The sequence below is a fragment of the Hyperoodon ampullatus genome, assembly GCF_949752795.1.
Source record: "Hyperoodon ampullatus genome assembly, chromosome: 13".
In the NCBI taxonomy this organism is placed as follows: Eukaryota; Metazoa; Chordata; class Mammalia; order Artiodactyla; family Ziphiidae; genus Hyperoodon; species Hyperoodon ampullatus.
Genome location: NC_136926.1, coordinates 23390807 through 23411858, shown reverse-complemented (window position 1 = coordinate 23411858; position 21052 = coordinate 23390807).

Genomic DNA, 21052 nt, shown 5'->3' with positions numbered 1-21052 from the left:
GGATGCCTTCGGGATGGAGCGATAAAAGACTCGGTAGGATGAGAGGACCCCCGAATGAGAGGGAGCACAGGTTTTTCCTCATAATTAGACTCTCAGGATAGGGGATGCAGAGTGTCTGCAGCCGGCCCGGAATAGGGGAGGGAGAAAAGTAAACCTGAATGGAGGCATAGTGGGCAGTACAGAGGGTAGAGGTAGAAAACCCCTGAGTGGAGGTACACTGTTCCCCTAGTAACTAGAGGGGCCACCAGGAGAGGGCTCAAGGAACTTTGCAGCCGGCTCCGGAATACGGGAGGAGGACCTGGAGTTGGGGAGGGCAACAAGGCTGCCCTGAATGGGCGTGTGGGAGACACTGCAGAGGATGGAGAAGGGAAGCCCGGATTGGGGGGCACAGTGGTCTCCGCAGGATAGGAGGCAGGAGACCCTACAACTGGCCCCAGCAAGGAGGGCCCTCAGTGAAGTGGCAGAGGGTCCCCTGTAAAGGCAGGGTGTGTAAGGGTCAGAGAACCAAGAGTGGGTGTGCTGCGGGGAACTTGGCATGAAGCTGGGAGAGTTGACGCCTGTGGGGAGTGGGGGAAGTGACAGGAGGGCTAGGAGTCACTCAGGCCAGGGTCTGCACACTGAGGTCAGCTCCACAGTTGCTGGCAAATGACCTTGGACAAGTTGTTCCCCCTCCCCCCACTCGGTTTTCCCATCTTTACAGAGAAAGGACCTTGCCCTGGGTCAGGCTGTGACTTGAGACCCCCTGCTCCCCCAGCAGCTTCTGACTTGGGGGATCTCTGACAGAATTGGGGGAGGAGAACCCTCCTACTGCCCGTGGATATAGCAGCCATTTTCCCACAACTAGGAAGTCCATCTTTGTTCCTCTCCCCTCCCCATCTCCTCAGCTTCAACTTGTAGTCTCTCCTCGACACCCACAACAGACAAGTGGGTGCCATGATAGATTTCCCTTCTCCCCCCCAGAGAAGTGGTGGGATGCTTTCAGGGTACCAGAGTCCCTCACCCCTATAAACCTTAATTCACGTAGAAAAGAGGACCCTGGTATTTGGAGGGCCCTGCAACAGTTGGTGGTTATTTGGCTTTTTCTTAGGTTTGGCTCCTGTCAAGTGCCTTGGGAGTGGGGGTGGCGCTGCGGCTGGTGCTTCAGCACCAGGGACAGGGCCTACTGCTCATTGTTGGGGAGGAAGGGGTTAATTAGCCTCTGCCTTTCCCTTGAGGGATGGGACAGAGAAATGCCATCTCCCCCTTGCCTGATCTCTGTGCTATGCAGATAGGGAACTGAGGAGGGATGGGTGAATGATCCAGTGGAGAAACACCGGCAGCCAGAGACCCAGCCCCTTGACCTTCTGCTAGGGATCCGGTCCCCTGTTTTCTGTGACGTTCTCCCACATACACACCTGGGCTGTCTTGCCTCTCCATTGGGAGCTGAAGGGACACCCCTAGATGCCAGATGCCAAGAGGGAGCCTTGAGACCTCCTGGGGAGTCAGTGTAGACTCCCCTCCCAGACCTGAGCCTCCCTCAGGCAGTTAACCCAAACATTTACAGTTTAACATGGTTTTCATTCTGTAGGATCCCCAGGATGGGGACAGAAAAATACCCTAGGAAAGACCTATGCCAGTTCTTTTCTCTTTGCCCTCCACCTCACTCCCAGACCCCTAGTTCTAAGCGGACCCTCAGAGATGGGGAAGTGATGGCGCTGTCCCTTTAACCACGTCTTACAGGGAGGAGAGTGTGCTGGGGAGGAGGTGGGAGGGGGAAGGGAGTTTCTGGTTTTGCATGGAGAAGCAGAACATGATGAAGCATTTTTCCCCTGTTTAAAGATCCAGCCATGCTCCAGTTTGCAGGGGGCAGAAGGGCACCTTTGCAGTTGGTGGAGGATGGAGGTGAGTGTCTGGTCTGAGGCTTCTGATAATGGCATTTGGGGGGCTCAAGAGGGCTCCCATGCTCTCACATGGCTCCCCATTACTTGTCATTCTGCTTGGAATCTTGCCATTAGAGCCCTGTTCCTTTGGGTCTTTTCAGTCATCTGCATAATGCAGATGCATCCTCTGGGTGTGGGGAGGCTGACAAGCAGCTGACAGCAAGGGAGAGTGGGAGCAGAGGCTGGGTAAAAGAGGGGAGGGGCCAAGATGGATTCTTTCAAGGCTGGGGGGGCACAAACATGAGATTCTAAGCAAGAAGTCCCAAGCATGATTCATGTGGCTGGGGAAAATGACACGAGAGTGGGAGTCCTGGGGTCAGTCCCCCTCAAAGGGCCCTTCAGGCTCACCTCCAGGAAGCCATCTGTTTTACCCCTACATGTAGTCAGTTATCCCCTCCATGGTCCCCAGTGCTAATCCACCACATCACACTTACCACTCCAAGTTGTCATTGGGTGAATGAATGGATGGATGAATAAATTCCATCAGTTCTCCAGCCAAACTTGTGGTCTAGAGGGGACTAAAAATGATCCTGCCCTGAGTCCTTGAGTCTCAAATCACTTTCATCTTCCTTCCCTCAATTCTCACCATTTGAAAGTGAGTAGAACAACATATTCATTCATTCATTCATTCATCCATTCTTCACATGTTTACTGAGTGCCTGCTATGTGATAGGCACACACAAAACACGGAGGTTCAGAACCCCATAAACCTCTAAAATTGCCTCCCTGGGACAAGGGTTCTCAAGTCCTTCCCAAATCCCAGTGCAGCATTTCCCAGGGCACCTTCTTGAGAATGGTGATAAGTATTCCACAAAAAGGAGAGGAAAAGAAGAATTTCACAGTTAAAGGAGTTAAACAGGGCTCTTGGGGCAGCCCTTGGAGCCTGGACGTGGTGATGAGCATCGGGAATCTCCCAGAGGTGCCGAGTTCCCCAAACTTATTAGACCACAGGCCCTTCTTGTCCTCAAGTGTCGCCCACATCGGCCCGCACTGCAGAACCCACTCAGACATGGGCTTCAGCCCCTGTTCCCCCTGGGATGCCATCTGGGCTCCTGCGTACCCCCAAGGTTAGTGCTTTTCAGGAACAGGGCTGCAGTGTGAAGGGTAAAGCAGTACAGCCCTCGGTGAATATCGGCCAAGCATTGCTGCCACTTACTTCATTCATTCAGTGTCTACAGGATTAGACCCTGTGGTGAGCAGTGGGGACTCTGAAGAATGAGACCCTAGTGAGGGGGAATCCCCCCATGTGTACAGCAGAGAGAACTCGGCCACCACTTTCTCCTTGGTACCTCCTCAAACTTGGCAAGGATCACTAGGCAAGGATCACTGTCCCTATTATAGATGAGTAAACGAAGGCCAGAGTAAGGTAGTGAGTTGCCCGAGTTGACCCAGTGACAGGGTCTCAAATCATCCAAGCTTAAGCTGGTGCTGTACACAGTGGGTTCAAACCCATTTCTCAGGCACAGTTGGGGCCCAGATGGACTGAGGTTGGAGGAATGAGAGGCCCCCAGAGAGAGAACAGGCAGCTGGCTGGAATTGGGGTCTGGCCCTGACAGATCGCCCAGCTGAGAGCCCCTGTGACCTGTGACCCAATGTCAACACATCCTTTACGTGGGGGCTCACTCCCAGCCTGGGCATCCTGCACCACTGTGTCATCTCTCTGTGACCACTGTTTGGGGGGGTGCATTTGCTAAACTCATTCTCTTCCTCCTTTCCATAGAACTTGACCTTTTCTAACATGGAAAATTCTACTATCTTGTCTCCTCCCATACAATGTAAGCTTCATAAGGACAGGGACTTTTGCCTGTCCTATTCAGTACAGCTTTCCTCAGCCCTTGGAACAATGGCTGGCAAACAGTAGGTGTTTAACAAGTAGTCGAATACCTGAGCAGTCCTGCCTGAGAAGCTGGTGAGCACCTGGGCATTTCAGCACCAGGCATCTGGACAGCTCCCGGCCGGCTCAGCCCTTGGAGGGTGGCCGCCGCAGGCTTGGAGCCTCCCAGCCAGCCTGAGCTGCGCACGGTCACCTTTGCTGGGGCTCAAGCCCTGCCCACTGCATTGCTTGCAAACTCACCTCAGTAATACCTTTTCCTTTTTGAGTTCAGCAATTACTTTTATGTATTTGTGAAGTGCCAAGCATTTCTCTTTCTCCTTATCTCTCTTTGGTGCTAATCATGCCTCACATACTCTCTCTCCTTCCCTTCTCCTCTCTGTTCCTTCTTTTTCTATCACGTCCTTCCATCTCTTCCCCACCCCCAGTTTCTCTGTCCTCCTTATCCCTTTCCTCCTCCCCTCTTCCTCCTCCCGCTCCTTAGAGGTGTCCTATTTTTGCAGGCCTTGATTTATAGTAAAGGGGAGGCAGCCTCCCTCCCCCTACTCCCTTTATGAAACAGACAGCAAAAACTGAACTACGTGCAGTTTTGCATAAGCCTCCCCCTCCTAGTATCCACCCATAGTTGTAACCACAAGGGGACTGGCCCAAAGCTGATGAAAGCCTGCAGCAGGTCTGCCTGCCCACCCATCTGTCTGCCGCCCTGGGATGACACCGTGTGGGAGGCTGAATTCTGCCACAAAGGTCAGGAGCTGGTGGGTGGATTTACAGATCCGCCCCATCTCTCCTGCTCTGGTTCCCTTTGCGAGCAATTATGGATGAATGATTCTCCGGCTGTGGTTCCCGAGTCTGAGGGTGAGATGGTTCATTCGTTTTCCCTAAGGGAAAAGTTCTAGCAACTGGATGAGGCTTTCGGAGTTACACACGCTCTAGGGCTGTTTTATTCTTGTTATCTAGTGCAAGAGGCTAAGCAATAATAGGACTCAAGGCTCTCCACTAAGGAGGGGAAGAGGTACCTCTGTTTTTTTCTTTTTTTTTTTGGATGCATTTTATTTGCTTCAGTAATGGAAATCAAATAGTTGTGCTTTAACTAACATGATTTCATAAAAAAGCATTATTGCATGGTTTGACATTTTTGCAGGGATCAAATATTTTCTTTAAAGCTTTGAACCAGTCATGTTCATCATTATTTCAAAACATGTTCATCATTATTTCAGTTGAGTATGACACATCAACTGAAATTTTATATACGTGCAAAAATGTCCATCTCATCATAATTTCACTATGCAAGTTTTTCTTTTTTTTTTTGGTTTTGTTTATTTCTTTTTTTTTATTTCTTTTTTTTTTTTTTTTTGCGGTACGCGGGCCTCTCACTGCTGCGGCCTCTCCCGTTGCGGAGCACAGGCTCCGGACGCACAGGCTCAGCGGCCATGGCTCACGGGCCCAGCCACTCCGCGGCATGTGGGATCTTCCTGGACCAGGGCACGAACCCGCGTCCCCTGCATTGGCAGGCGGACTCTCAACCACTGCGCCACCAGGGAAGCCCTCTTTTTTTTTTTTTACTTAATTTTTATTGGAGTATATTTGTGAGGTACCTCTGCTTTTACACCTGGCCTCTCTCATTCCAGCAACCCTATGAAATAGATACTGTTACTATCCCCACTTCATGGTTTGGGAAATGGAGGTTCAAGAGAGGTTGGGAAACTTGCCCCAGGTCACAGCTAGTAAGTGGTGAAGCTGGGATTCAAACCCAGGTCTGATGGGCTCCACAGCAAGTATGCTCAACTACAAGACTGTACTATCACCTCTCACGTTCATAGGAAGGCCCAGCTAGGTTCCCACAGGACCACTGCTTTAGAACTGGACCCAGGGCTTCCCTGGTGGCGCAGTGGTTGAGAGTCCGCCTGCCGATGCAGGGGACACGGGTTCGTGACCCGGTCTGGGAAGATCCCACATACCGCGGAGCGGCTGGCCTGTGAGCCATGGCCGTTGAGCCTGCGCGTCCGGAGCCTGTGCTCCGCAACGGGAGAGGCCGCAACAGTGAGAGGCCCATGTAATGCAAAAAAAAAAAAAAAAATAGAACTGGACCCAGCACTTTCCTGGTCCCATCACACTGGCTGGAGCTTTGCTCTGGGAGTTCCTTCCAGCATCTTGATGGAAGCAAGGGGGGTTGAGAACTGGCATTGTCTTGGGGAAGGAGGCCCCCCAGGCAGTAGAGTCAGGAAGTTGAAATGACAGCTGACAGCTTTCTGGATGGCCTACCCTGAGGAGACAGGGTCATGGAACCATGATTGATGTTCACAGTGTAGATTTTTTTTTTTTTTTTTTTTTTTTTTTTTGCAGTACGCGGGCCTCTCACTGTTGCAGCCTCTCCCGTTGTGGAGCACAGGCTCCGGATGTGCGGGCCCAGTGGCCATGGCTCACGGGCCCAGCCACTCCGTGGCATGTGGGATCTTCCCGGACCGGGGCACGAACCCGTGTCCCCTGCATTGGCAGGCGGACTCTCAACCACTGCGCCACCAGGTAAGCCCTCACAGTGTAGATCTTGAGTCATCAAGAAAACAATTTTGGCAACCTCTGTGTGGTGAGCACTTGCCTGCTGTGTGCTGACCCCCTATGTATGTGGTGTCTGCAACAACTGCCCTAGGTGTGCAGGGTCATCCTCCAATACAGAGTAGGACGTCTAAGTCAGAGAAAATGACCTGCCAAGGTCACCGAGCAAGGTGGTGGTGGGGCTGTGGCTCACAGTAGGGCCACCTGCACTTCCCGGGATCCACAATCGCTCTCAGCAAAAAATATTTCAGTGGTGCTTCATCTCTTTATTCTGGAGGAGAAGGCTGTCCATAGTACATTTGAGAAAGATTCTATGCCAATGAGTTTAAACTGGGGTGTTGAGGGGGAGAACTATCAGTTGGATAAAAGTTCATTTCTGATGGTCGGTGTTGTCAGGTAAATGAGGCATCACTGGGCCTTAAAAGAGGCCCCTACAAATGGGCACAGCCAGGGCTCTGGGGACATGAAGCTTGTTTTGCTGAGGGGCAGCCACATCCTGGCCCATCCCTTTGAAGTCAGTCTACATGAGGACACACAGGGCCTGGCAGCAGCCTGGCACCACCCAAAAGCAGCAAACGCCAGCAGCAAGGAGACATGCCAGGAAAGTTTCTAAAATCTCTTACTCGGCCCTGAGCCAGGTGCCTGCCACGGATGGGTGGACGGAAGATTGCGGGAGCCCATAGCAGACCTGGACCGGGCACTTGGTCACACACGCCAGTAAAAACTCTGCTGGGCACCTGAACCGCCTTCTGGCTTCTGGGGAGGTTAGTGGTGAAGGAAGGAGGAGACAGCTGACCTTGAGGTCTTTGCTCTCTCAGGGGGAGTTAATGGAGAAAATGTGCTTTTTATTTAAAAATTTTAAAAATTCTGCCACAATGCTGGTCACCAAAGCAAATCCCCTGGCCCGCCTGTAACCTCTGAGTCAGAATCTCTGGTGGAGGGGCCTGGGGATGTACATCCTGCACCAGTGTCCCTACAGCAGAACTGCCTGTGTTGATCTGGCCTTGACCAACCTTCCAAGTTCACTGATTGAGCCCTGCTGGTAAGTCTTTTACATACCTTATCTCATTTAGGTGTCACATCCACTCTAAGAAGCTTTGGTGAGAAAAATTGAGGCCTGGAGAAGTTAAATCACTTGCCAAGCACAAAACTTGGCTCTAGAACACGGCCACCTGGTCCCACCTCCCTGTCTTTGCTCACAACTGGACCTCTCCTGGGAATGCTGCCCCGCCTCATCTCTTTAGTCCGAGACTTCCTCCTTCTCCAAGTCCTTCCTGCTGCCTTGAACCCCATTCATCACCTAAGTGCCTGTCCTGGGACCTAGGTGATGGCATGTGCTGCAGTCCCTGGTGCCTGTGCCGTCACATCCTTCCTAGACCATGAGTCCATGAGTGCAGGCAGTGGTCCTTGTACTGGGGCACTCAGGATGTGTGCAGTGGGTGAACATATGGCGGGGATATAAACACTTGAGGCACAGAGAGAAGGACACAAGAATGTTTCCTGGCGGTGGCTTTGGAGGGGGCAGGGCTGGATGGAAAGGACAGAGAGAGCTGGTATGCCCTCCCCTGCCCACATCCCTCTCTGCCCAAATCTCTTCTGCCTTCCAGGCCCACCTCCGTGAAATTCTTTTTTTTTTAAATTTAATTAATTAATTTATTTGGCTGCTTTGGGTCTTCGTTGCTGTGTGCGGGCTTTCTCTAGTTGTGGCAAGCGGGGACTACTCTTCATTGCAGTGCGTGGACTTCTCATCGTTGTGGCTTCTCTTGCTGCAGAGAACGGGCTCTAGGCGTGGGGGCTTCAGTAGTTGTGTCACGCGGGCTCAGTAGTTGTGGCTCGTGGGCTCTAGAGCACAGGCTCAGTAGTTGTGGCGCACGGACTTAGTTGCTTCGTGGCATGTGGGATCTTCCTGGACCAGGGCTGGAACCCGTGTCCCCTGCCTTGGCAGGCGGATTCTTAACCACCAGGGAAGTCCCTCCATGAAATTCTTGATTCTGCCATAATCTCTTGTACCCGGAGCTTCTTCTCTGACATCGTTTCCCCCACCCCAAATTCACTTCCCCCATTTTCATAACTTCTTTTTATGCTTTAGCTATTCCATGTTAACTCTGCCTTCAGGGAGCCTTCCCTACCCCCAACGTGTGGGCTCCCATAGCCCCCTGCCTTCCCCTCATTCTAGCCTAACACTGTATTCTAAAGGGCTATTTGTCTCCTAACTGGACTTTGGGCAAGGGTGACAGGCATCTCTTATTCAATGTTGCTTCCCTAGGACCTGGTACCAGAGTATTAGCTCAGTGAAGTTTGTTGAATGAATAAATGCCAGTCCACGGTGACTTCCTATAGACTGTTCTCCACCTTATCCATCTATAATTAGAGCTATCTTGGACTGCGTTTCACAGCCCAGAGTTCAAGGAAGCCAGGCTAGAGGGCCTTAAAGGCCATCACTTGTACAGATGAGGAAACTGAGGCCCAAGTGGTCAGTGGCAGGTCTGACTCCCAGCCAGTGCTTTCACTGTGGCTCACAGCTACCTTGCTTCTGGTTCTGAGGCTGAAGGTCCTTGGAAGCAGGAATAGACACGTGGACTTTATTTCCTGTCTTGGCAAGGAGGGTACTTTGCCCATTATCACAATTATTGCCTTTTACTGGGTGCTTACAAGGTGCCAGATCTTTTACATGTATCTTTCCCACAGTTTGCAATTCTCACAATTTACACAGGGTATTGTAATTACCCTTAATTACAATGAACAAACTGAGGCAAGTTAAATAGCGTGCATATTTATCAATGTGTCTTCTAGTTTCTCTCAAAAACTTATCGGGGTTCCATTGGAGCCTCACAAGACTTGTCATCAGCCCATTTTCCAGAGGAAGTAACCGAGGCTCCAGGGTTACAGAGCCTGTTTCTGTGCCTCCTAATACGTAGGCCGGCTCTCTGGCCTGACAGACTCGCGCCGGCAACAGCGCCCTCTACAGGCGGAGGCGGGTACGCCTGCGTTCACGGTCAGCCTCGCCCCTCGGCGCCGGAAATGCCCGAGCGCTCCCTCCGGCTTCCGAAGACTGTCGAGCACTCCTCCGAAGCACGGGCTCGGAGAAGCCGGGAGTGCTGCCTGCAACTCGGACCTAACTCCCAAGCAGCCTTGGTCAGAAGTCGTCGGGTCAAAAGCATCCCTGGAGGGCTTCCCTGGTGGGCTTCCCTGGTGGGCTTCCCTGGTGGCGTGGTGGTTAAGAATCTGCTTGCCAATGCAAGGGACACAGGTTCGAGCCCTGGCCCGGGAAGATGCCACATGCCGCGGAGCAACTAAGCCCATGTGCCACAACTACTGAGCCTGAGCTCTAGAGCCCGCAAGCCACAACTACTGAGCCCACGTGCCACAACTACTGAGCCCACGTGCCACAACTACTGAAGCCCACGCGCCTAGAGCCCGTGCTCCGCAGCAAGAGAAGCCACGACAATGAGAAACCCGCGCACCGCAACAAAGAGTAGCCCCCGCTCACCACAACTAGAGAAAGCCCGCACACAGCAACGAAGACCCAACGCAGCCAATAAACAAATAAAATTTATTTTAAAAAAGCATCCCTGGAGACCGCAGAAAGGTGGCGGCGGCCTTGGTTGCCATCGCTCCCTTCGTCGTGAATAAAGCCGGGACAGAGGCCGAGAGGCCACCGGAAGGGCGGGACGAACAGCCTCGAACGCAGGAGGCGGGGCTCTGGGAGGGGCCCGGCCAGCGCTCTTCGGGGGCGGGGGCTCCTGGGGAAGGGCATCGTCCCTGGGCTACCTTTCCACAAGCAAGGACACCGGTGCGTCATGCCATGGGCCTGTGTCCGGGCGTCTGTGCATCTGTGGGCAGCAACCTTCCCCTCCCCAGACCTCAGTTTCTGCACCTGTAAAATGGGGGGCCCTTCCAGGACACTTCCACAACTGCAAAAATCGGAATTTCGTCCAGCATTTTCAGAATTCCTGTCTCCAGGCAGGCACTGAGAAATTAGAGCTGTGTCCCCGTGGAGGCACAGAGCTCTGAGATCTCCTTCCCTTGCTGTGTTAGCACTCCAGACACTGGAGAGTTCTGGAGGTTGGGGACCAGATCCTTCCTGGTGGAGCAGGCGCCCTGCAGCCAGAGATGTGACAGACATGCGACATGGCCATGAAAGTAATAAGTAATTGTGGTAGCTCAAATATGTCGAGCACTTACTATATGCCTGGCTTTGCATCAAACCTGTCACATGTATTATTTCCATCCCCCAACAGCCCTGCCTGGTAGGTCCTGTATTTGCCATCCCCAGTTTACTGATGAGACATTTGAAGCCCAGAGTCACAAAGTAGTAACCAGTCCAAAGTCACCCAGCTAACAAGTGGCTGAAGCAGTAGTCCACAGTCTTACCCACTGTACTGTACCGAGAAACGTTTGACCTGGAAGGCAGATGGCAGAGGAGGAAAATGACAAGAGCCTACCAGTGTTAATAAAATATACTGTGAATTGAGCACTTAGTAAGTGTTGGGTGCTGGCCTAAGGTCCAGCATCATTTATACTCCTGACAGTGAGCCTATACTATAGGTTTTATTATTGCCACTTCACAGATGAGGCTCTGATAGGTCATCTCATATGTCTGGTCACTGCTAGTACAAAACTGGAACTTTTGGGTCCATTAATGGTGCACCCTGCCTGCCTGTATATCACTCTTAGAAGACCCCACTCTTCTCTGAGTCTCGGTTTCCCCTTCTGTAAAATGAGAGGCTTGGACTGGAAGGCCCTGGACATTGTTTCCTGAGCTCACATTCTTTGATTTTAGGGAGCATTGACATGACATCCAGAGTCCTGGGTTTGTTCCTAATTACCTGTGACTTGGGAACACCTTGTCCAAGTCGTGTGAATCTCTGGACCTCAGCTTCCCGCTTCATAAAATGTGGAGACTAGACAATCCCAGTCACCAGGGCATCTTCCGGCTTTAATATTTTATGACTGCAAATGAAGAGACAAGCTGAGGTTCAGCAAACTCTGCATCGTCTGAGAAATGGTAATGAATGTGAATCTACCACCCCACACAGAACATTCCTGGTGCTGGGCTTCCAAGGACAGACGCCTACACAGGTGAAGGGGAACAATCAACAGTAACTAATGGTTCAGAATCCACCCTCGAGGTCAGACCAACCCAAGACCGAATGCCTGCGCTCCCTCTGGGATACCGCAGACAAGTGACTCTCCTTTCTGTGGCTCGGTTTCTGCATCTGTAAAACGGGGTGTAACAGGACCAGCTTCATTTGAGATTTGGTGAAAAAACATATGCAAAAAGCCTAACACCATTTCTGGCTTAGAAAACCCTCAATAAACACAACTGTTACCGATTGTGTCTGCAGCACCATTCTGGACACTGGGAGAGTTCCTGAGCCTTGGAACTGCCCAGCCTCTGCCCCTTACGGGTCGAGGGAAGAGAGGCAGGGTCCTGCTGAGTCATCGGGGGACCCAGATGTGGGATGCAGGCTTCCCTGTCCCGGAGGCTGAGGGCGTAGGCTGCCAGGCCTGATGACGGCTTAAATAGCATTAACAAGCATGCCAGCACATCCCTGGCTAGTGGCAGCCCCCGGGGAGGGACAGCAGGCCATGTGAGTGAGGAGGGAGGAGGTGGAGGAATGGTGTCAGAACTGCCGCATTGTGTGCCAGGGGCTGCAGCTCCATACAGGCTCGGGGTCGAGACAGTGTGCTGTGCTTCAGGCTCTGGTGAAGTGTTCACGTCAGTTGTGTCCCCAGTACAGGACTGTGTAGCCTGTACAAGGTTCTCAACCTGCAGTACAGAGACTCGACTCCTGGGGGCCTGTGGGTGAGCTCCAGCAGGCCAGGAGCCCTCAAAACTGGGCGCAGGATTGTGTGAGTGACTCCCCAAGAGGCATAAGACCCACAGATGTAAAGAGTTCTAGATTCAGGAGTCAGAAGAATTGGTGTAAGACCCTGTGAGTCTAGTAAAAGGCATCCTGCGATTCGGTTTAACGGCCCACACCACCCCCTACCCCCCCCCCCCCGCCCCCGCACTCCTCCCTTCCTTCCCTTCTTCCATCATCCATTCAACAAACAATTCCTGAACCTGTTCCAGGCTCAAGACTGTGCCGGGAATACAGCCACGAAGAAGACGGGAATCCCAGCTCCCCTCATCACCAAGTAAGGAGCCGATTTTATGAGGGTTGGTAGAGGGGCAAGTCCAGGAGCCATGGGAGCCACACGCTGGGGCTCCTGACTCAGCGCATCTGGTGGGGGAGGTTGGGGAGCCAGCAGGGGAGTCCTGGCTCAGTGCCTGTGGCCTTGAGCAGATCACTAACTCTGCTGAGGTTTCCCCCTCTTGCCCATGGGCCTGATGACACCACTTTCAGGGTGGGATAAGGGTGGAGGAGATGAGGGCTTCCTGTTTGGAATAGCCAGGAGGAAGAGCATTGGTGTGGGAGTCAGGAGTCTGGCCCTGCTCCCCGCTCTGCCTTATCTCACTGGGTGACCCCAGACACCTCCCCAGGGCCTCAATTTCCCAATCACAGAGAGGGAGCCAGGCTGCCCGGTCTTCTGTGGGCAAAGGCACATGGGCAGTGGAGTGCCAAGAAAGCGAGCAGTCAGGGAAAGCTTCTCAGAGGGGGTGGCATAGCTGAGGCCTGAAGGATTGAGAGCAAGGGTAATGAGAGAACTGTGTGTGGTTTCTGGGCCTGGGGTTTCCCTGGCAGAAGCCCTGAGTGTGATGGAGGAATTTGGGTGTGGCGCCCTGGATTCAGGTAGAAGGGAGGGGATGAGTGGGGTACTCAGTGAGCTCCCAGGCTCCCTAACTGGGGGAGTTGAGGACGAAGAGCATGGTCTCTGGAGTCAGGTGGGCCTGGGTTCCAATCCTTCCCATTATTGCTTCACTGAGGCCCTTGGTAAGGTTTTCACCTGTCCAAGCCCCAGTCACTTTCATCTGGGAAACAGGAGCAATAACACCCCGTTCAAAAGGTTGTTGGATATTATATGACTCCATTTATATGAAATATCCAGAATAGGCATATCTACAGGGAAGAAAGTAGATTAGTGGTTGCCTGGAGCTGTAGGGATGAGGGGCTTGAGGGCTGATAGTTAAAGAGTACAGGGTTCATTTTGGGGGTGATGAAAATGGTCTAAAATTGATTATGGTGTGGTGATGGTTGCACACTCTGAATATACTAGAAACCATCGACTCATACACTTTAAGTGGGTGAATTGTATGCTATGTGAATTATATCTCAATAAACTGTCACCAAAAACCCAAAATGTTATTGGGAGAATTAGATAACATGCTACATACCAGGCCCATTGTAAGCGCTCCCTAAACGTTAGCTACCACTGGCATCATTTATTCCTGGCAGCAAGCCGGCCCTCCCTCACAGAGGGCTGATAGGCTCTGGGAGGAGGAGGGGAAGGGTCCTGGCCCACCACTGCTGGCTGGGGCCCTAAGCAAGGCACATAACCTCCCTGAGCCTCAGTTTTCTCATCAGTGAATTGGGGGTGATTTTCCAGGCCTTGGCCACCTCTTGAGGCTCAGATCAGACCGTGGGTTTTGCCAGACACAAATGCAGGGTTGGACGTGTCTCCACTTACATGGAGAAGTGGGGAAGGGTGGTGGGTGTGCCCTCTCTCTGCCCCCCACGGGGCTGGCTTCCTCCATCCACTTATCTTCTGTACTGAGTGCAGGTTGGGTTGAAGGCTCCGGGTGGAGGAAAGAGCAGGGGCCAAGATAGTCAGAGCCCCACCCGCCCGGAGCTCAGAGTCCAGGACGAGGGGCCTACAAGGGTCTCGGGGCGAAGATGGAGCAAGCCAGCTGTGCAGGCCTCAGTTACCTCATCTGTAAAAGGGGGAAAAATAATGCCTCCCTCATAGGGCTGTGCTGAGCCTCACAGTGGCTGGCCCAGCACCTGCGCTGAATCATTATTGTCACTATTGCTATGATTAATGTCATTATCATCATCCATCAAGTGCCTTTTTTCATCCCACCTCAGCTATCTTGTCACGCAGTGAATTGTGTCAGGGCTACATCTCCCCTTTCCCTGCTCCAGGCCATCAGTCAACTCCCTCAGGACAGGGCCTGGATGCCCCCTCCCGGCACTGCCCCTTTCAGACCCAGCCCCCAGGCCTGAAGAAGCTCCTCCTCTGCTAAGCCTCAGGCCCCCTTTCTGCCCCCTTTCTTCAGGCCCAGCCACTAAAGACACGTCATCCTGGGGCCTGCAGGCCTAACCAGACAGGAAATGAAAGCCCAACTCCTGCCCTCTCCTTCTGCCCAGCTGCAGGGTAAGGTCACCAGGCCACCCCCCAGCGGGCCTTTCTGGGCATTCTGCTCTCACTGCGGCTGGGGCTGGAGCGGCTCAGCATCTCCTCCCACGTCCCTCCCTCTGCAGAGCTGCAGGCCAGGCTGGGGACTCAGCCAGGGCCGCAGCAGCCTCTGCAGCATCCCCACTGCTGTGGTGGCAGCAGGCACGGGTTGGGGTGGGGTGGGGGCGGCTGCTTCCTCTGTTGGACACTACTCCCTGCTCTGGACCCTTAGCCGCAGTGCCAGTTATAGGGCTCCCCCAAGGCTCTCTCCAGCAAACTGCCTGCAAACCACTCCCTCCCTCCCCTTTTTCCTGGTTCCCATTTGCAGACAGTCAGGTTGTTTCAGGCTGAAGCCTGCGGAGCTTCCCTGAGCACTGGGAGGAAGGAGCAGGTCCCATCCCAGCCCTGCCATAGGTGGGCTGGGCAGCCTGACGACGTGACTTACGGATTCTCTCTGGGCCTCAGGTTCCCCTTTTGTACAGTGTGAATGATCTTGAAGGTGTCCTCACTGCATCCTGCTTCTGATTTACCCTCACCTCCCCCGACCCTGAATTTCTCACCTTGGAACTGAATCTCCTCTGTGTCTGAACAGGGAGCTCAGCAACCAGGCCAGGCAGACAAGGGAGAGGAAGGACAGGGTGGGTGATGGGGATGGTGGAGAAGCCCAGCCTCGGAGCCCCATGGCCTAGGGCAGGGCTCCCCTCCCTCCAGGCCGGTCCTCACCTCCCTGAGAGTCAGACCTGAGTTACTGGAGGTGTATCCCTGTGCCAGACATGGTACTAGCGGGTGACAATAAACAAGGGTCTCCTTCCCCTTTGAGGCCCAGCACAGCCCCCTCAGCCTGGGGTGGTCAAGTCCAGGCCCCTGTAAACTGTGTAGGAGATGGGGGATGGGCTGGCAGTGGGCATGTTGTGACCAAGGTGGTTCCCAGATGTGGGGGGGTGGGGGGGGCATCACTGAGCCTCCAGGTGATCTGTGATCCCTGCTGAGTGGTCAGGAAGTGGAGAGGCCAGGGCAGGCCACAACCCTGGGTGTGGGCAAGGGGCCATGGGACTGTGCAAGGGTTTGGCGGCCTGTTTGCTCATTTGTTCATCCACTCGGCAAATATTTAAGCAGCATCATATCCTTGAAGGCTGCTGTGTACCTGGGCCTGCAGAAGACAGCTGAACAGGGCTATATGCCAGGTCCTGTCCTAAGCACCTTACATGAATTAACTCACTTTTATCCTCACAGAAACAGTATGGGGTAAGCACTGTTCCCCTCATTTGGCACAGAGAAGTTAAGTAACTTGCCCAAGGTCACACAGCTGATAAGAGGTAGAGCTGGGCTCTGAAACCAGGCAATCCTTTAAGGTGGATGACAAAAGACTTTCCTCTGCTTCCCACTGCCCTCAGCACCAAGCCTCCTTCCTGTTTGTTCTGGAACAACCCATTGGGTCTTCTACCTCCAGCCCTTGCTCTTACTGCTTCTCCTGCCTGCATTTCCTTTTCTGACCCCCTTTCTCCTTTTTAAAAAATTTTAAAATTTTCTTTATTTATTTATTGGCTGCGCTGCATGGCATGCGGGGTCTTAGTTCCCTAACCAGGGATCAAACCTGTGCCCCCTGCAGTGGAAGTGCAGAGTCTTAACCAGTGGATCACCAGGGAAGTCCCCCCTTTCTCCTTTAACTGACTGACCAACCCCTGATCATCCTTCAGTGCTCAGGTGTGGCAACACCTCCTCCAGGAAGGCTTCCTTGTTGTCCTTCCCTCCCCAGGCTGGGTTATGCTCCTTTGCTGGCCTCTCTTAGTTCTCTTTCCCTCATCCACCACATCTCTCTCTTGTAAGCATTGGTTAATATATCTGCCTCCCTCCCCCACTGGACTGTGAGCCCTTCACCCTTACCCTGGCACCCTGTGCCGGGCACCATATGCAGTACCGAGATCGCTAGGAAATGTTGAATGACCAATCTTGACTGTTAAAGTCTTGTGGATAGTGGGCAAGTTCTAGTGTCTCTGTTTCCCAGAGGAGGAAACAGAGGCACAGAGCAGTGACATAATCTACACAAGTCACAGAGCTAGTGGCAACAGAGCTAGCGTTTGCTGGAATGGCCTCCATATTGAGGATGAGATCCTGGAAGGTGACAGAGGACTGTGGCAGTAGCCCTTGCCTGGGGTCTGTCAGGCAAATGGCCAATAATAATAATAATAATAGCAATCCCATTCTAGGAGCTCTTATTGTGTGTCAGGTGTCATGCTTAACTCTTTGCATGCATGCTTTTATTTATGCTTTACCCTTACCCTATGGAGTAAGTGCTATAATTAACACTCTTTTACAGTTGGGGAAATAGAGGCTCAGGGAGGCTAAGTGGCTTACTCAGGGTCACACAGTGATTTACCAATCCAGGATTTAAATTTTTTTAATTATTTATTAATGGTTCAAAAGTCCAAGGGCCCAAAGGGTAGACAGTGAAAAGTCTGCCTCCTCTGCCTTGGTCCACAGCCACCCAGCTCCTCCCCTGGAGGCAACCAGGATGATTCTCAAGTGTCCTTCGGAGCAGGATTGTGTGTTCACAGGCAAACCTGAATGTGTGTTATTCAGAGCCAGGTTTAAACCCAGGTCTCTGAGTGGCTCAGGGCTTGACATAGAATGTCTGTCATGCCCTGGTGGAGACGTGGGGGTCACTGAAGTCCTCCATCCCCCCGCCGGGGCCCCTCTCCCCGCTGCCGTTGTGCCCACCCCCACCCCCCAGCAACTGCCTCTCCTCTTCAGGCTGCAGCAGAGCCTGGGCGCTGGTCCAGGGCCCTGCCCGGCGACTGGGAAGGGCTGCGGCAGGCCTGGGGAGACCTCTTCCGCCCAATCTGAGACCCACTCCATTATCCCTCACGGATGCTGCTCAGTGTGTGGGAACAGCATGTGCAAAGGCTGGGAGGCCAGAGTGAACAGAGGGGGAGTGTCAGGGCAGGCGGGGCAGCCTTGGTCTTTGGGGACCAAACTGACTTAGGTGTGGGTCCCGGCTCCATCCCGTCCCGCTGTGGAACCAGGTGAGTCCAACTCCCTGAGTAGCCTCTGTTTTCTCATTCATGAGGATTAAGAGACAAAGTACCTCAAACTGGGGAATGTAGTTGGCCCTTGATAAGTGATAGGTGGGTTGTTTCAATTATGGAGGCCTCTGCTCTGAGCTTTTCCACCATCCCCTTCTATCTGACCGCTGAAAAGCACAGACACGAGACCCTCAGAACTCTTCCTTCTTTCCCACATGCAGAAGGAATTGAGTGTGAATAAACATTAGGTGGTATTATTATTGTTGCTGTTGTTGTCATTATTCTTATTTGGTGCCCAGCTCTGTGGTGTCCTTGGGTGTGCAGACCCCAAGGACCCCCACCCCCACCCAACTCTCTGGGATGACACTTTGTGGGGAAGCTCAGTGGCAGGAGTTTACCCCTGATGGTGGGCAGGGCAGCAGGGGGTATGTGCACGGGTTTGGAGAGTGGGGAGGTGGGGAGCTAACAGAAAGCTGGGGAAGCTAAGAGGACAGAGCACAGGGCTTGGAATTGGGTGTCTTGGTCAGTAGCCTTGATCTGCCTGAGCCCCAGTTTCCTCCTCTGTGAAATGGGGGTCATCTTCCCTCTCCCATTAACATCACGGGCTTTGGGATGCTCAGGTGGGGGAATTCATGAGAGGGTATTTGCCACCTGCAAAGTGAAGGTCACGCAGGCTGATGTAGGCTGCAGACCAGCTTGGTTCAACCCCAAGGATATTAAAAGGCTTTAATTTGCAAATGGATAGTCATCATGGTTGCCCAACATTGTGAATGTAATTAAAGCCACTGAACTGTACACTTAAAAATGATTAAAATGGTAAATTTTATGTCATATTTTTTACCACTTTTTTTTTTTAATGTGGGGGGGAAAAAGAGGATTTGAATTAGTTACTGTATCAGTCAGAAAAACAGAGCCCACTTTAAGGGGTTCCATTGGGGCAATTTTTAAAAGCCAAACGGGAAATGGGGGAGTGGTTACTGGAACTCATGGCCTGGAATCATGGAGAATGGGCTGCAGGCGGGGCAGTGGAGCTTCGGAGGATACCCAGCCACTGCGCACAGAGGCGGGGGGAAATACCCTGGCTTCTTCCCACCCCCCAGTCTCCCTTCAGTGCCTCCCATTGGCTGAACCCAACCAGGGCCAGTTGGCAAAGGAACTTGGGAAATGTAGTTCACAAGGGTCAGCCCCCCGGGATGCCGAGCAGAGCAGCAGAAGGGCAGTTTTGAGATCACATAGCAAATGACCAGAACTGTTGTCTACGTTTAACAACCAGGTGGGGACTTTCCTGGCGGTCCAGTGGTTAGGGCTCCGCACTTCTGCTGCAGGGGGCACAGGTTCAATCCCTGGTCAGGGAATGAAAATCCCACATGCTGCGTGGCACTGCCAAAAAAAAACCAACCAGGTGATTTAGCATAAAAATCTGAATTCATAGCTTCTCCTAAGACACCCTTGGGCCCATTTTCCCAGTAATCACCCCAAAGAAGGTGGGTGAAGAAAGGAAGATGGGGGTTGGGGGGTGGTGAGGCCCACCTCTGCCTCGTCGTGCTGGTGCACTGGCCTTGGGGGGCCCTGCTGAGGAGTCCTGAGGCGCCTACAGGGTCCCTAGTATTCTGACTTGCACTCAGTGAGGCATGAGGGGACCCCAGGTCCTCCAGAGTGGGGTAGAGGTGGGGGAAGCACGAGGACCCTGCACCAGGTGGACTGAACGGGCAGCCAGAGGGGCCGGCGGGGCAGGACTGGCCCCTAGAAAGAGTGCATCGGGTATCTGGGACTGCGGGAACCTTCCTATCGTAGCTCTTGGAGACTGTCTGGGCCCATGGGGGTTCTGTTTGTCTGTCTGGTTGCTGTTTTAGTTCACTTTCTGAGGCTGTCAGGCCCTGTGTTCAGATCATATCTTCCAGGAAAGTCCAACATGTAAACGCATGGCAGAGCTATCCTGGAGGAAGAGGTTAGGTGGCCCAGAGTTTTCCTCTGAAAATCCAGAGGCTTTGGGGGATATGGAAGCATTCAGGAAGGGTCTCAGACCTGCCCAAGGTTGCACATGTTGTTTAAAGAGAGGTGTGCTTAGGCCACGGGCCTCTGGGCTCCTAGGAAACAGAGAGCACCGGCTCCGGAGTCAGTCAGACTTGGGGCAATTCCTGGGTGTAGCTCAGTGACCTCAGACAAGCCCCTTCACATCTCCTTAGAAAGGGCCAGTACCTCCTTCACGGGGTGTGGGGTAGGGTAGAGGGGCTTATGTTTGTCAGGTGCCCACACAATACCCAGCATCAGGGTTGTCCTGGTTACCAAGGGGCTAGTCCCAGGGCTGCCCTCTGCCACCCACCCCCCCAGTGGGGAGAACTCCCCAGATTCCCTCCTCTGCTCTTCCTGCCCCCTCCCAGGCCACGCAGCCAGCAGGAACTTGTCCTCTGCAGGAATGTGCAGGGAGAAAGTCTCCTTTTTTGATGAAACAGCGATGAGGTGATGTCTGGGTTTTTTATATCCCCATGGCTGAACTGGTGCCAGACACAAGAGTCCAGGCCAGATTCCATTAGCCACATTCGTCCTCTGGGCTCCTGGTCTTGTGGGGACCTTCTGGGGGTCCAGCTTGAGACCCAACAGCTGGGAAGAAGTTGGGGGGGGCAGTGAAAGTGGTACCAAGACCTAGTGACTCCACTGGGGACCCAGGCAGGGTCTTTAAGAGCCTGCCTCATTCAAGAGTCTTTTCTTTAAAAAAAAAAAAAAATTATTAAAAATAAATAAATTAATTAAATAATTATTTTTCCTTCTTAGCAAAGTAAGAAACCCTTTGAGGCATGAACTGAGGATAAACTCCATTTTGGAGGGTAAACTGAGGCCTAGACAGGTTAATTACCTTGCCCGTAGGAACCCAGTATTAAGTGTCAAGTCATGGTCTTAATCCTGTTGATCCCTTGCTTATCACATTTCAGAAGCCTGAGTCCTCAATACCATCTGGGTCCCTGGTTGACTCAATGTGCTCAACAAAAGAAACAATGGTCTGGTGAACTTGGGGTTGTTGGTGATACTATAATAGGATCATATTTTAAATGGGAATAAAAGAAATCCCTAAAAGCATACAATTGTTACAAAAATATTCAGTTCCAAAAATGTCTGAGGTACACAGTAAAAGCTCCTGAAACCACACACCCTAGAGACAAGCTCTGGAATAATTTCTTATATAGATTCCTTTAGATTTTCCTATGCATTTACAAGTAAATGCGAATATTTATGTTTTTAAAAAGATGATACGATACATTCTGTTTTGCAGCTTGCTTTTTGAAAATAACAGTAGCTCTGGAGACACAGAGGTTCCTAACCAGGCAGAGTCCAGAGTTGTGGCAGATCTGGTGGAGGAGGCAGCTGGTAAAGTTTGATGCAAAATTGTGTGTTGTGTATGGGAGCACTTTTTAGGGATAGTGATTATGACTCTCATTAGGATCTTT